The following is a 16,254-nucleotide window of genomic DNA, read 5'->3' on the forward strand; positions in this document are numbered from 1 at the left end:
TAATGCTTACAACTATGCCACACTAAGGTTATTGCTTTTTATGAATTACCAAAAGCAAAACCTTATCATTTTCTTTTGAGTATATTAGAAACTGATATTTTTAATGACCTCAACAAGGGATCTTTTAGAATTCAGTATAATGAATATGCTCATTAGGGTTTAGAAATTAACTTTTAATTTTAAAAATCTAGTCTTATTCCATGTGTATGGGTGTTTTCTGTTTATGTGTGTAAGTGTATGCCTGGTATCTTCAGAGGCCAGAAGAGGGTATTGAATTGTCTAGAACTGGAGTTCCACAGGGTCATGAGTTGCCACGTGGGGGTTGGAAACCAAACCTCAGCTCTCTTCAAGAGTATCAAGTGCTCTTTGCCATTTTCCACCTGTGACATCTTTCCACCTGTGAAAATTAATATTTTGAGGGAGCTGTGGAGATAGTTCAGTGGTTAAACCCTTGCCATGCGAGCGAGAGGACTGGAGTTCAGATCCCACCTACATAAATGCTGGGTGGACATGGAGGCCTGCCTGTAGTTCCAGGTATGGAAGGCAAAGTTGGGATCCCTGGAGCAAGCTTGCCAATGAGACTAGCCCTATCAACAAGCTCTGGGTTTGATTGAGATACCCTGCCTCAGATGATAAAGTGGAAGAATAATAGAGATTCTACGCATCAACTTCAGATCAATTTCAGGCATCTGCACACACACACACACACACACACACACACACACACACACACACACACACACACAAACTCATATACACATGTACCCACACATGAAAATGCCTATACATGCACCCACATGACACATCATACATGTGAAAAGACAAAAATGTGCTTATATTTTTTAGTAGTTTAAGTGCTTATTTTTGAAAATTTACTTTCATGCCAGACATTTTTATAGTTCACAAACAAGTGATTTATATTAGATATGTGGACAGATTTTTTTCAAAATGAGGAGAAAACACACCACTTACCATAAAATAATATCCCACCAAACAGTATTTTAAAACCTTGAGCACTCTTAATGGAACTGGACGTTCACATTATTTTAATGAATTCCAAATGATCAAACATTTGCTTCAATGATTTCTGAATTTGTATAAATGAACTGCATAATTGATACAGAATATGTTAGTGATTTCTTTTTCTTTTTGTGATTTAACCCTGGGCCTCACACCAGCTAGGCAAACACTGAGCTCTTAATAATTTATACATTGTCTGTTGGTTCTAGTATTAAAATAAGAAATATTTCACTTACTATGTTTGCCTTCTGTTAAAAGAATTCAGAAAAAAACCTGTTTAAAATCAGCTTTTGATCCTTCCAGTTTGGTTTCTACATATTTAAAATGCTCCTCTTTAACTTGACTTTCGCGTGTATATATCACTTAAAAACCAGGGCAGGGAGGAAATTCTGTGACGGGTAAACATTACTCACATAAAATGCACACCTTTGCATTTTACGGAACTTAAAAGTCACTACTGTATAAGCACTCTGGCTTGGTGTCTTTGAGATTAAGATGACACCAACGTATTAATGTTCCCAGAAGAAACTGTGCCAAGATGAGCTGAACGTTGTGTAGCTGAAGAGCTTCTCTCCAGGTCCCACCAAGCCCCCGCAGTCCCACAACCCACGTATAAAATAATCACTCAGACGCTTATATTACTTATAAACTGTATGGCCATGGCAGACTTCTTGTTATCTACTTCTTCTGTCTTAAATTAACCCATATACCTTGCCATGTAGCTCGTGGCTTACCGGCATCTTCACATCCTGCTTGTCATGGCGTCAGCTGGCAGTGTCTCCCTGCCTCACAGCCTTCCACTTCCCAGAATTCTCCTCTCTCCTTGTCCCACCTATACTTCCTGCCTGGCTACTGGCCAATCAGTGTTTTATTTATACAGAGCAATATCCAAAGCAACGTTGTCTCATATGTGTAGAGTAAATCACTCAAAGCAGATTTGGATAAATCTTACTAAACATTTACTATCTCCTTCTTCAAGTCCATGAATTTATTTCTACCTTTCATCATAAATAATAACAGTATGGGGCAACAAAGGGAGAGACAGAGCAGGAGAGGTGGGGTAGTGGAAGGGAGAAGAAACATAAAAACACGCTTAGTCAGAGAAGTCATAATGGTACCTTAAAAAAATATAAAAATTTCAAAAAGAAATGTTGACTGTAAATGTAGTTTTAAAATACTTTTGACTAAGTACCTTTATAAATTAATGTTGAAAATTTGTCATTTGAATCTCCTTTTGTATTTATTGAATTCTATATTATCCTAGAGCAAAATTACAATGAAATCCCTTTGTGGCAAATTCCTTTTTGAAACTATTGTAAACTCAAATCACAATAGAATTCGTCTATCAAATATATGTTTCAATTTTATTTAGTAGGAAGTAATTTTCTAATTGAACTTGTCTTACTATAGAACATACAGGTTGACTAAATAGACTAAATAATGTTAATTATGTCATAACAATCTAGACAATTAAGCTCCCACTAATTAAATATTTACATTAATATTAAGCATTCTGTTTAATTTGTAAGTAAAATTTTCTTTTAACTAATTAAATTCACATTAAAAGATACCAATTTTTCATATTTTGTTATTGAAATGCAAATCCCGTGTTATTTTTTGATGATGGAAAATGCTACTATGGCCAAAATAATAACAGTTTGAATATAGAAAATGAAGTCATTTCTGGAATAGACATCTGTGCTGTAAATTGTGTAAGTTAGATTCCGTCTACTCATTGGAATTTTGTTTTCTAGAATTATTTTTGGAAAAATGTATATGTGTAGCTGTGAAGCTGCCTTTAGGAGCAGGGCATGGGTATTTCCATGGTAACAGTGCAGTGTTTTCTCTAGTGACAGCTGCCCCCCTCATCTCCCGAGAAAAGGAATTCCTCTTTCCACAGCAGCTGATCTGGCTTATTCAAGAGAGTCTGGCTTAGATAGTTCTGGGGTTTGAATGCGGTGTAATGTCTAACATGTTTTGAGCTCCCACTGTGGTTCAGGCAGAACCGCAAGTACTTTACAGGAATGGTGAGCATCATAACTAGGAAGTGCTTTGGAAGATACTTTAAGCTGAGTTGAGGACCTCTGCTTTCCCGCTTCCGGTGGTAGAGCTTCTCAATCCTGAATGTGCTGCAAACACATCTCCAAGTCCATCTTCTCAGCCTGCCCTTCTGGGAGGACCTAGAGCCCAGGGCCGTAGGCCTGGGAGTAGCATCGCACATTTAAATGATGCTACAAATGCCTATGCCACAATATGGAAGGGTCCAGCCAGCCACCACGCTAGAAGGGAGAAAACATTTAGAAATCCATGAAACATGTTTCCTAATCTGCCATTGACACTAAATGTTCAGATTCAGCAGTCCTCTAACAAGGGATGTCTTTCATTCATTCTTACAGCTTTCTTTGTTTTTCCTCCTGTACAAGTATTATATATGGAAATTACATATGTACATTACATGTGGCTTAAGAGCTGAGAGTAATAGCTTCTTCCATGGGTATCTTGTTTATGCTGCATGTTGGTTAGTCTTAACTGATAATCAGGATGTTGATTGCCTTTTACACACACACACACACACACACACACACACACACACACATACACACACCTTAGCTAGATTTCAACTAGAGTCATTATATCACTAAAGCTGGGATTATATACGTACATATATATATATTACTATTTTGTGACCAAATGCTTCCTAGTTAGTCAGAACTGGCAAGTATTTAGGTTTCAGTCCTGAGGTTTGCAAGGGTTCATGAGGGAATGCCCTATAAAGAAGTAGTACTGGCAAGCGTGATGAAGAGAATCATATAAGAAATGAATTGGGTTACTTAAGAGTCCTTGAGTAGCCCAAAGAGAAGTTAGGGACCTCACATCACCTTGGTACCTGGGATGGAAGACAGAGTAGTTGGCAATCCCTGGGCACCATAGGAACAGCCCAGGGGTACCCAACTGGCAATCTCAAGTGGTTTAAGTAAACGTGTAGTGACGCACAAACATTTCTCTCTAGTGTTTTTTGTTGTTGTTATTGTTGTTGTGATAAAAATGATTTATTTGCAGAAACTACTGGAGCTCATCTGGAAGCATGGTTTGTGGTTTTCCAGATTTTGACCTTAACAGAAGCTTCCTAATAAAGAGGAGAACATGTGGTAGATAAGTCAGAGGCAATAAATAATTAAGTAAATAAATTTAAAAACTCGTTACAATAGATTTATTTCATCAGAGTGCTATTCATTTAAACATGCTCAGCCCAGCTTCTTTCCTGGCAGTGGCCATCTCAGTACCTCTTGACTGTTGGTCATTGGGTCTGCCACCCCGAGTACTGGCCAAATACCCTAGAAGGGGAAACAAAGTTGTTGCTGAGGTTGTGAGCCTCGAGGTCTTGATAACCATAGGCTATTGTGAAGGAAAGAGCTCCAGGAAGAGGAATCAGAAGGGTGTGTTAGAGATGGAGAGCATAAGCTAATTCTTTGCTGAAGTATAAGTATGTAGGAAGCAAGAGATCAACTTGACTGGTCAACCTGATGCTCTCAACACACCAACTACCCCTCCTGCAGAACCTCCCTTCACATCTTCTATCTGGACCATTGCTCCCATAATGGCTTCTGTCTTGAGCACTCCACTTACAGAAGTATGGCGCTTTTATTCAGGTCCTTGGGTCATTTGCTGCATAATATTCACTGAATAAATGAGAAGTGGAACACGAAGATGTTGTCCTGTCAGTAGTTAACTTCTAATAAACTGGTGGGGACTGGACATTAGGCTTCCTGTATGCCAGGGCTTCCCAGAACAAAGACCAACATTCTTAAGGTCAGAAGCTCTGTCTGTGTCTTGGCTCTGATTTTTCAGGAACTGGAATCCTAGTCAAGCAAGCTTTCCCTTGGTGGCAAGAGAGTTGATCTTCAGGCTTCCAGAGTGATTTTGTCCATGGTGGGCCCTCGGCTTACCAGAGGAGTAGATCACTCATCGGACAACTTGGGAGAACAGCCCATAATTTCAGAAGCAGGATATGACACAGGAGCAAACCCAAAACTGTTAAGGAAGTTCAGTCTCGAGATCAGTTTTAAAAAATGCCACCCCGTGCTTGAAGTGGCACGGCAGCGAACAACGGGAAAAGAGGATACATTTACTCCTCCTTCGTTGTTTAGCTTTTATATTCATTTATTTTGTGTGTGGATGTGTGTGAGTGCAGGCATGCGCATGCCAAAGAGCATGTGTGGAGGTCGGAGGGCAAGTTCCAGGAGTCAGTTCTGGAGGCCACACTCTGCTATCACATCTGTAAGGCAAGCGTCGTCCCCGGATGAGCCACCCGCCAGCCTGAAGTGGTGTTTTGGTGGTGTTGGCTTGTTTCTTAGGAGAGCAGGCATAGTCAGAAAACCTTTCGGGAAGACAACTAAAAGTCTGCGATGCTTGTACTGTGGATGAGGACAGCATTCCCCGTCTGGGTACAGCAGCTTTTCCTACTTAGTCTCTTTTCTGCTCTCCCGAAGTGCCAGACAGTTTTCGGTCAGAAAGTAAACAAAGTCACAAGGCACGAGGCACAAATGTTTCTTGTGTGCTATGAAAACAAAATCGAGATTGAATTGATTATTCAGAAAAAGTTCCATTTAAAATAAACTTCTATCAGATGTATAATAATTGTATAATGTTTCTTTTTGTCATGCATCTGAGCTCAGAGAGCTGCTTCCCTGACAGTTTCCTCAGCACCACACATTGCTGTTAGGTCCTGGACCAAAGCAAGGACTGTGATCAGATAATAATCCAGTACCTACCAGTGGAACTTGTTTGTGTGGTAATGGATCACCTGCATAACACCTCAGGGGTTTCACTTCTTTATTACAGTGAGCTTTCAACTCAAGCGTGGCTCTATGGGTCAAGTGGAGTGTCCTGCATGTGCCATTTAAAAACCTAGGGTCAGACTCTCCCCTTAGCTCACTTCTTGGCACCTCCTCTTTTTGGTGCTCGTGACCCAGATTGTGATAATTCACCAAAAATAACAAATGTTCTCTTATATGGTGGCGCTTTAAGCAATCTTAGATAAGCAGGTTATGATTTCTGAACCTTGACGGCTTCATCTGTAAAATATGAGGGTAAAGGGATGTGGTGAAAAGCGCCCACACAGTGGGTGGCCTGTAAGAAAGTCAGACAGGCCTGTCCTGAGTTCAGCGAAGAAGTGTGTGAGTGGGTTGCTGTTCTTTCTCCCACCTTCTCCAACCTTCAGACGGCTGCTTATTTCTTTCACAACTTGCTGGTTCTGTACTAGAAAACTGATCTTTCCTCCTGATAAAGACTGTCAGCTCGCAAGGCTGGACCAGACTCCAGCACACTGCCTGGCCTAAGCCAAACCTTTTGGTAGAAACCAGTACCTTGCAACTCATTTGTGCTCTTTTAACCTCATCCTTGGCCCTTCGGATTCTGCCTCCTGCTGCAGAGCAGGTTTGATAGCTCTTTTTACTAGCTTTGACTCTTAAGAGAAATGACAAGGACTCTTCAAAAAGACCTTGAAAGGAAACTGTAGTCAACAGGGAAGACAAACATTCTATAAGACATAATAAGACATAGAGCAAGAAAAAAAAAGCAATGCTCTAATCTATACATTTCTGCAACAAAATGGGATATTAAGGTCCTGCACGCCTCTGTTCCTTTGAGTATTTACAGTGGGTTCATCTACACTGACATTGGAGAACCATAGAAATCTGAATCTAAATACATTATATTTAAATGTATTTATAAGATTTAAATATCAACAGTATAGGCATTTTTAATTTGCCCAGGAATCCTAGACTGTTGATGCTGTTCTTAAACATTTTATAAAAACCCAGTTGAGTAATTACCTAACATCTTCTGGTAAATGATAGAGCTAGGTCAAAACCCGTCCAACCTGAGCATCCACACTCAGCCTCCCACACAAGGTCTTCCGTGGTCTGTGCAGGTACAGTTACCCAATCCGGGAAAGATGATAGCGTGGGATTCCTTTAAAGGGGTGTTCAGAGTGTTGTAAGTGATGATTATTTTTCTTGTACATTTTAATCTCTTAACCTTTTAATTTTGCTCTCACCAAAGCCCTTGGGGTTAATTTTAAAATACTAACTTACCTGTTCTTTTGTGTTCCTTGCAGCGAGAAACATAAGACTTCGGGAAAGCCACACCACTGTACACGTTTGAAATTCCTTGTGAAGGACACAGCGGCATAACCTGTTGAATCCATACAGGAATAAATGGTGACTCTGTGAATTGTGTGGTTGGGATTTTTCTTTTGTGATCTATATAGTAAGAACATTTGATTAACTCCCTATGAAGATGTACCTATATATTAAGAGATAAAGAACTGGTTGTATAACTCAATGATGGAGTGCACACATGAGGCCCTAAGTTAAATTCTCAGCTCCATACACACAAAATACACCCAGTGTTTATTTCTCCATATCAAAAATGAAATGCCTCCTATGTAGAACTTGACAATGAAAAAGAAATCAATAGGGATCACCTGTTGGAAGATACCATGAGTCTCATCACTATGGTCCCAAGAGTGAACATGCAGCTTTTAAGAAGCTGCTGTTCTGGTAGAATTTTGATTTTAATAACCCTACTGTTAATTATTCTTAATCATATATATATGATACATATCATATATATGTGATTAAGAGATGGCTCAATGAGTAAGAGTACTGGCTGTTCTTCCAGAGGACCTGGGTTCAATTCCCAGCACCCATATCTCAGCTCACAACCATTTGTTACTCCAGTTCCAGGAAATCTGATGTCCTCTTCTGCCCTCAGAGGGCACACGGCAAGCAAATGATGCACAGATGTACATGCAGGCAAAACACCCATACATATACAATAAAATAAACTATGCAAAAATATTCTAAAATGAGTAAAATATATTACTTATATAGAATACTATGCCTGTATTTATGTATTGTAACATTATATACATATAAAATATATGTATACCTGTGTATATACACACCCATATGGTACCTGCTGAAATAGCCTTTTAAAATAGGCTTATTTTTAATTTCATTTACGTGTTTGTGTAACTGCATGCCATGTGTTTGGGTGCCTCAGGAGTCTAGAAGTGGGCATCAGTTTCCTGGAGCTGGCATTACAGGAGGTTGCTATCATGGGATATGGGTGATGGGAACTGAACTTGGGTCCTTTGGAAGAGCAATAAGCACTCAAAACATCTGCCATTTCTCCAGCCTGCAAAAAGCTTTTCTGGGGGGAGGGGGGTTCTTTGTGTAGTTTTGGTGCCTGTCCTGGATCTCACTCTGTAGACCAGACTGGCCTCGAACTCACAGAGATCTGCCTGGCTTTGCCTCCTGAGTGCTGGGATTGAAGGCAGGTGCCACTGCTGCCCAGCTCAGAAATTTTTTTAAAAGACCATTTCCATGAGAAAAGGTTAAGCCATGGAACCATTGCCAGGTGACTAAGTTCCAAGAGTATTTTCAGGACAGGCTGGATTCATCACCATGGAAAGGTAATGATAATTAAAAGCCACAGCTGGGTCCATGGGTCGTTGCAAATGTCTAAATTATCTTCTAGTCTTAATTATCTTAATTGCTTCTAATTTAGAAGTAAATGTATACGTAAATGACAGTCATTGGTAAGTGGTTTCAATTGTTTGGAGTTAGTTATCATTTCAGTGGCTCCTGCTGCATATGCATAGACCCCTTAGGCCTGCCAGGGACCTGAGGGTCCCGTCCACCCTCCTCTTCATCTACTGCCTCCTCAAAGGTTGAGCTACCTCACTTCTGTGCTAACACTCTCCTTCCCCACAGATGGTTACCCAGTCCACTTACTCTGTCAGATGAGCTCATTCCCCAGTCTTCGCCTGGCCCACTCGTTCCCTCGTGCACATGTTCTGTCTCAGCTGATGTAGTTTACCTCCCTCCAACTCGTAAGAGCTGCTTCTCTAGTGCCCTTTATGGAATCCTGGCCTCTTTTCTTTCAACCTTCACCAGTCACTTGTTTTGATGTCTGTCTTCCAGCCCCAGTTTGTCATAGCTGATCTCCATTCGCTGGACCCATGTTTAGGTGGAGAAATAATGAATGACTGCAGCCTGGCTTCCCTTATGGCTTATGTAGAGGCTGCCACAGTGGTATCTATGTAGCTCTGTCCTCTCTCCTTATCAACACTTGGAGCTCTGTGACCTGTCTTAAGCACTTCACTATTACCACTCTAATCAGTTGTTTTCCCACTCTATTTTCCTTCCCCCTTCTCTTCCCATCTTTTCTGTTTGTTAGTCTTGCTAATCCTGGTTTTCTGAGCACCGTCACAAAACTGACCTAGTAAGTGGCAGCTGGGAGTGCTACTGAACACAGGGTAGGAAGGCACTGGGAGACTTGTGCAAGGCCAACAAATGTTAGATAAGACAGGATTTGGTAGGATATTTGGTGCTTTTTAAATACTTATTTTATTATCATATTGTTTGAGTGTTTGGCCAACATGTAAGTCTGTATAATACACATGGTCCTGATGCCTGTGGAAGCCAGAAGAGGGCATTAGATCATCTGGAACTGGAGTTACAAGCTGTATGAGCTGCCATGTGGGTGCTGGGAATCAAACTGATGTCTTTTGGAAAAGTAGCCGGTGCTCTTAGGTACTGAGCCTTCTCCCTGGCCCTCAGGATACTTGATTCATTACCATTATTTTGTGATTGACATATAGTTATTGTACATTGGCCACTGACCATAGTAACCTTCCAGGATCCCACCCTCTCCTCTTTGTCCTTCTCTAGAGATGAGTCAGACTTGCATGGCAGGTCCACCTAACTGCTGAGGCAGCTCCCTATCTCTCTTCTCCCTGGCTCCTGATCTCTTTCCACCCACCTAAGCCTCTGTCTTTACATTCATTCCAGAGAAAGGATAGAGATATTCTGCTCTCAATAGAATATTTTATTATAAATTCAAAAATACTACTGACTTACTTGTTTATGCCTTGACTTTGTTTAATTGCAAAAACAGGTCATGTATTATAACCAGTCATTATCTATTTTTCTATATCGCAAATTCATATTCACATCTTATTCTAGTTAGTTGACTCAAGCATACTTGGATATGTCTGATTCTTTTGTGGATCTGTATTACAGACCTTCTGTGACTCTCTTTGCCCAAACAGACTTAAACAAAACAGACAGAAGGCCTTAAAAGAGGCACCGTCTTCAAGGTTTATTTTTATCATCATTTTCTGTTGCCTCTAGTGTTATTATTGTCTTTAATGTCCTCTTAGGAATGTGCCTTACAAAGCATAGCACAGTAGGTTTAGCACCTTCTTAGTATTCAGATATTTATTTTAGATTTGCAATAAATAGGAAAATTCTGGCTGGAAATATTTTTTTAAATGTACGGGGGGGTTTGCCTGCATGTATGTCTGCATGAGAATACACCACATTTTCCCAAACTGGAGTTACAGACAATTGTGGGTGCTGGAAATTGAACCCGGGTCCTTTCAAAGAGCTGCCAGGGTGGCCAGTGCTCTTAACTGTAGGGCCATCTCTCCAGCCCAAAATGTGGATTTTTTTATATAAAGGTATCACTTGCCTTTTCAGGATTTCTAAATGAAGAAGTAAGTATCCTACTGGTTACGTTACTGGAAATGTTAATAATTTACTTTAACTGAGGTACAAATGACTGACGGGGGAATACAAGCAGAAGCATCTGTTGTTTGTTTACCGTTCATTGCTTACATTCAGCTGTGAGGAAGGGCTACCTATCTACCCAGCCTGAGTGCTTTGAAGCAGATACTTCAGCTCCTCATTCTCAAGGTTGCTGAGGAGGAAATGATCAGTGCTTTTGGTTGGCCACGGAAGGATGTTGAGGTTTCAGCAGCCTCGAGCTTTCTCTCTGATAGTTTTGCTCAGAATAGGATAATATTTTATGTGACCTATTACTGCTTCACAAAAGAGAAACGAGGTGGGTTCCCAATACTCTTGGCTGCTCTGGGAAACTCTTAGGACTGGGAAGTATTGGTAACACATTTTAAAGTAAATTAAGCACTAATTGAAAGTAAATTAGGAAGTTGGCATTGCATTCTCAAAGGGCCAGCAGTGCTCGGTTCAGAGCCCTGAAGAAAAGTGAAATTTGATTCTACAAGATACACAATGTGTGAAGGGGGAGTCAGCATTTTATTGAGGAGGAGTTTAAAAGTTAATTGACAAGCAAATTGGATTGGTGGACTGCATTTTATCTATAGCATTACAGCATTACTGGATTACACAAAAGATAGTAAATATCAAAGCTCATTTATAAATGAATTCTAGTAAACAACGTACTTAGTAAAATTTTACAGAGTTTTATAGTTTACGGTGCTCTTTTACATATTCAATATTATTCAATCCCAGTCGGAAGTCCTATGACTTGAGAACACAGACTTTCTGGTACTTCGGTGACAACACTGAGGCTTACTGCAGTTAAATGACTTGTCTGCGTGGTATAATCTTGTCAGGTCTCAGGTGTAGAGTCCCTGATGGCTGTGCCAGTGCATACTGCAATATTCAGTGCTGCCTGCTGTAAGGTCCGGCTCAATATGACATGTATGGAGTGTTCTCTTTTGCCTTTAATCCACTTGATCACAGGGCCATGCACTTGTGTCTGAAGACGGCAATGCATGGCTGCACCCAGGCACCTCACCAGGCAATTTAAATAATTGACTTCCTGTCATGGTCAGTGAAAGTTTCACTTAGTTCCTCATTTGTATTTGCTTTTCCAAGACTTCATGCTGAGCAGCCATGCCATCAATGAAACCAATTATATAATTATAGTAGACCGTTTCCAGTTTTACAAACTCTATTCAATGGATTGTCTTTCTTCCATTGGTACTTCAAGTTGATTTTGATAAGGAGTTACATGTTCTAGTGAGTTTTAGAATCTAGACTATTTTAAAAAGTGTGTGTGGGTATGTGTTTCTGTGTGTGCATGTAAGTACGTGTGTGTGTGTGTGTGTGTGTGTGTGTGTGTGTGTGTGTGTGTGTGTGTACATGTGAGTGCACTTGTGTATAAAAGCCAGAGGTTGACATCTTGTGTTCTTTAATCTCTCTCTCTGTGTTTTTTAAGACAGAGTGTCTCAATGAGTCTGGAGCTCCTCCTCTAGTTATTGCTCAATAGCCAGTGAGTCACAGATCTGTCTGTCTCCACCTCCCCAGATTTCAAGTGTGTGCCACCATGTCCCGCCTTTGTTCTTGGGTAACGGAGAGCAAACTCAGGTCCCCATGCTTGTACAGCACACACCAACTATCTCCATAGCCTTATAAAAGCATTTCTAGTCTTCATTTCTGACACAAAAGTTTAATTATGAAGCTGTAGAACTGCTTCAATAATAATTTTCCTGTCTCAAATACCATTCTCCTGATAGAAATGGTCTGGGATGAAAGGGTACAGAATATTAATGGATAAAGCTTATCTAAAATAGGCTATACTTGGTTTTGCAAAGAGCACCAATGAAGATCCTATTGATAATCGAAACACACTTTGAAATAAATTAGGCCAAGGGAATTAATCTTTCCTTCAACCTTTTTAATATTTTTGGGGTTGAGCATTAGCCTTGTCCTATTTGTACTTATATATTTAGCTAATTATATCTTGAACCTTCAAAACTTACATGAGAAGCCATTAAAAGTTCTTATCTTTTCTTATCCTTATCATATCACTTCCCCCCAATTTCTTCCACAGACTTTCATGACTAGCCAGTTTATTTAAGCCATTTCTAAAGACAGAAGCATCAGTCACAGATAAGAAAGGCAGTGTCATAAATGCTTCAAATTGAGGGACTTTTAGGTAACAAAAGAATATCTCTTTGAGGATCAACTTTAGGATTCTCTTCTAAACTAGCTTCTGTCGGGGTTCAATAATTCGGTCTTTGGATAAAGGACATATGACTGTAAATTATTAGTCAAAGTCAAGTTAAAAATATTCTTTTGATGAAACTTTCAGAGGAGCCAAGGCGTATAAGGAAAGCTGTGTTCACAGACTGTGATCTCCAGCCTTGAGAATCCCTATCAGAGTTCAACTCCACTGTCAGCCCAGGTTAGACAAGTGAGGACAGTAGGAACAGAGCGCGGATGTCACGTTAAAATTCTTTGTACTATTCCACTCTAGCACCCCAGAGAAACACAGTACCTTAATGTAACACATTGCCATTGAGAAGTATTGTGCACAAAACTTTAATATTACTTTTTATACAATATTCTGATATCTATGTAATTTTCTCATATATACAAGAATTGTTTTTATTTATTTTAAAAGTGAGGCATTACTATAACAAGTCAGAATAGTTCATACCAATAAAGAATTCTCTAATGATGGCTGGGAGATGACTCAATGGGTCAACATTTGCCACACAAGTGTGAAGACCGTAGGTCAGATCCTCAGCACTCATGTAAAAGCTGCAGATGTGATGACCGTCTGTGATCCTAGTACTTGGGAGCCAGAGACATGGGATCCCTCGAAAAGCTAGCTAGCTAGATCAGCTGGAATTGATGAGATTCAGATTCAGCAAGAGACCCTGCCTCAATAAAGTGGACAGCAATTGAGGAAGATACCTAACATCAACTTTAGGCCTCCATGCACACATGGGCACACATGTGCATACTCACACAAAATGTACCTGAACACATGTGAACACATATGCTTGCACACACTGCACATACACCTGAGCACACACACAAATACACGCACAAAATAAAAATGTATACAAAGAAAAAATACACTGTCCAGAATGATGGCTCTGCTGTTAACAGTACTCATTGTACAATCGTGAGAGCTAACACTTGTTCATGCATAGCTGTAACCCTAGATCTGAGAGTGGCAGAGACAGGTGCTCAGTCTAGAAAACATGAGTTTCAGGTTCAGGGAAAGACTCTGTCTCAAAAAGATAGGCAAAATGTGACGTAGAAGAATATCTGATGCTCTCTTCTGGCTTCCACATACAGGTACAAGCCTGCACATCTGTGTACTAATATGGACAAGCATACACTTATATATGTGTGCATGTATGCACACATACACACACTAAAATTTAAGAAGTTCAAAAGAATTCTCTAACAAATTGATTTCTTAGCATAATTCTTGCACCTTTACTGATGATTAAAGCAATAATTCTTGAAATATGCTGGTGTTGACTATGAACCTGGCATGAAGCTAAGGATGGTATGAATTGGTTGATACTTTATTTGGATCATTTTTCAGCAATGACCGCAGGAAACACTTTAACAGAATCACAGAATCAGTAAGTGGTAGATGCAGGATTCACTGAAGGCCTGTTTAAATTCAGAGTCTGAATGGTTAACCAGATGTACAGAGGGGTCGAGGGAGTACCTGGCTTCCTATGGACACAGTCTTTACAAGGCAGATCTTTGCACCAGGAAAATAAGATCACTTTGTTGACTGTGATGATGGTGGGACTGAGATTAGTAGCAGCAGTGTGAAAGCAACATCTGAAGCTGGTAGCAGCCTGGCTCTGAGTTGCCACCATAGCTTCACACTTCTGGGGATGCTGGCCACTCCACTGTGGGATATGCACTTTTTCACTTATATGTATCTGCCCATTAGTTGGATGTTTATTTATTACTTAGTTGTCATTTATTATGCCATGTGTTTTCTAGTTTTAGAATTGTTTCAGAAGTCACACATCATTAAAAAAAACAAAACAACAAAACTTTCCATCTGAAAGGAAAACCTTAGAATCCCTGAAGGGAACAGATAATCTTTCTTCCTCCACCGTAGTACCTTGGTTTCCTCGTGCAGACATGCATAGTGGATCATGAGGCGGAGTCACCTGCCTGCACAAGGGCATAGCTGTCTTGATCATTCACATGGTCTAGTGACAGATATTTGTAGGACATCTGATAACATCCAGTACATTGAGAAGCTTCCAAGCAGCCATGGGATATTGAGGCACAGTTTTGGATAGGGAAATAATTGAGTGTCTCACATAGTGTCTAATTCATGAGCTTTTAGTAGTAAGACTTTCTACTAATGAGTGGATAATAAGAGATTTGGCCAGGAATTAAATATGAACTAGTACTTGTAAATAGCTTGCCTAACATAACATAATGGCAGCCATTCAGCTAAACACTCCAGGTTTGCATCTGTATTTGGATAGCTCTGTTACAATATTTGTCTCACATTGCTCTGTAAAAAGCTGAATATGTCCTGCCCAAACACCTGTGTAGAAGTTCTCAACCCTATTACCTCAGACTGCAACCATATTTGGAAGCATAGTCATTGCAAACACAATTAATTAGTTAACTAGGATGGGGAACTAATCCAATATGACTTGTGTCCTTCTCAAAGGGGTAAATTTGGGTACAGGGATGCACATGCATGGGATGAAGATCATGTAGACATGAAAGATGAATTCAGGATAATGCATTTCAGAATTCAGGCTAAGAAACCCCAGCTATCCTGCAAGCTGTAAGAAGCTGGGAGAACAACACCACATGGGATTTTTCTCGTACTTTCGGGAAGAGCCCTTTTCTGCCCACACCTCCATCTCACGCTTCTAGCAATAGATTTCTGTTGTTCAAGCAGCCTAATTGCGATACTTTGTTTTGACAGTGCTCCTTCACAGAAGACAGTCACCAACTAGAATTAGGTGTTTGTTTCTCTGTATCTTCAGAGTATTGGCATGAGTTCTTTTTCAGCCTTTTGGTTGATGTAGCCATAAATTTCTCTGGTCCCACCCGGCCCCATGGTACCATGTTTCTCAGGTTGCGCCAGGCCCCGAGGTCCCGCAGCCACTTATAAAATAATCACTCAGAGGCTTAATATTAATTGCAAATTATATGGCCTATGGGTCAGGCTTCTTGCTAGCTGGTTCTTATAACTTAACTCAACCTACTTTTATTAATCTATATGTTGCCACGTGGCTGTGGCGTTACTGGTCTGCTGGCATCTTGTGTTTCCGTTGGTGGTGGTCTGGAGACTCCTGGAGTCTACTCTTCTTTGTCTCATCTTCAGTTTGAATATACTGCCTAACTTTATTCTGCCCTGCTATAGGCCAATGCAGCTTTATTTATCAACCAATCAGAGCAATACAAATTCACAGCATACGGAAAGACATCTCACAGCAGGCTAAGATTGAGTACACAATGTAGGCATGAAAACGTGGTTAAATAACCTTTGTAATTCCTAAACCTGTTAATATGCAAACATGTTGTAACAAAAAATGCTGTAATGAATCCCTACTTGAAAATTTTACAGGTTAACGTATATGCTTTTCTTTAAAAGCGAGCA

Source organism: Peromyscus californicus, unplaced genomic scaffold (assembly GCF_007827085.1).
Source record: "Peromyscus californicus insignis strain IS unplaced genomic scaffold, ASM782708v3 Scaffold_5__1_contigs__length_169319896, whole genome shotgun sequence".
NCBI classification, from domain to species: domain Eukaryota; kingdom Metazoa; phylum Chordata; class Mammalia; order Rodentia; family Cricetidae; genus Peromyscus; species Peromyscus californicus.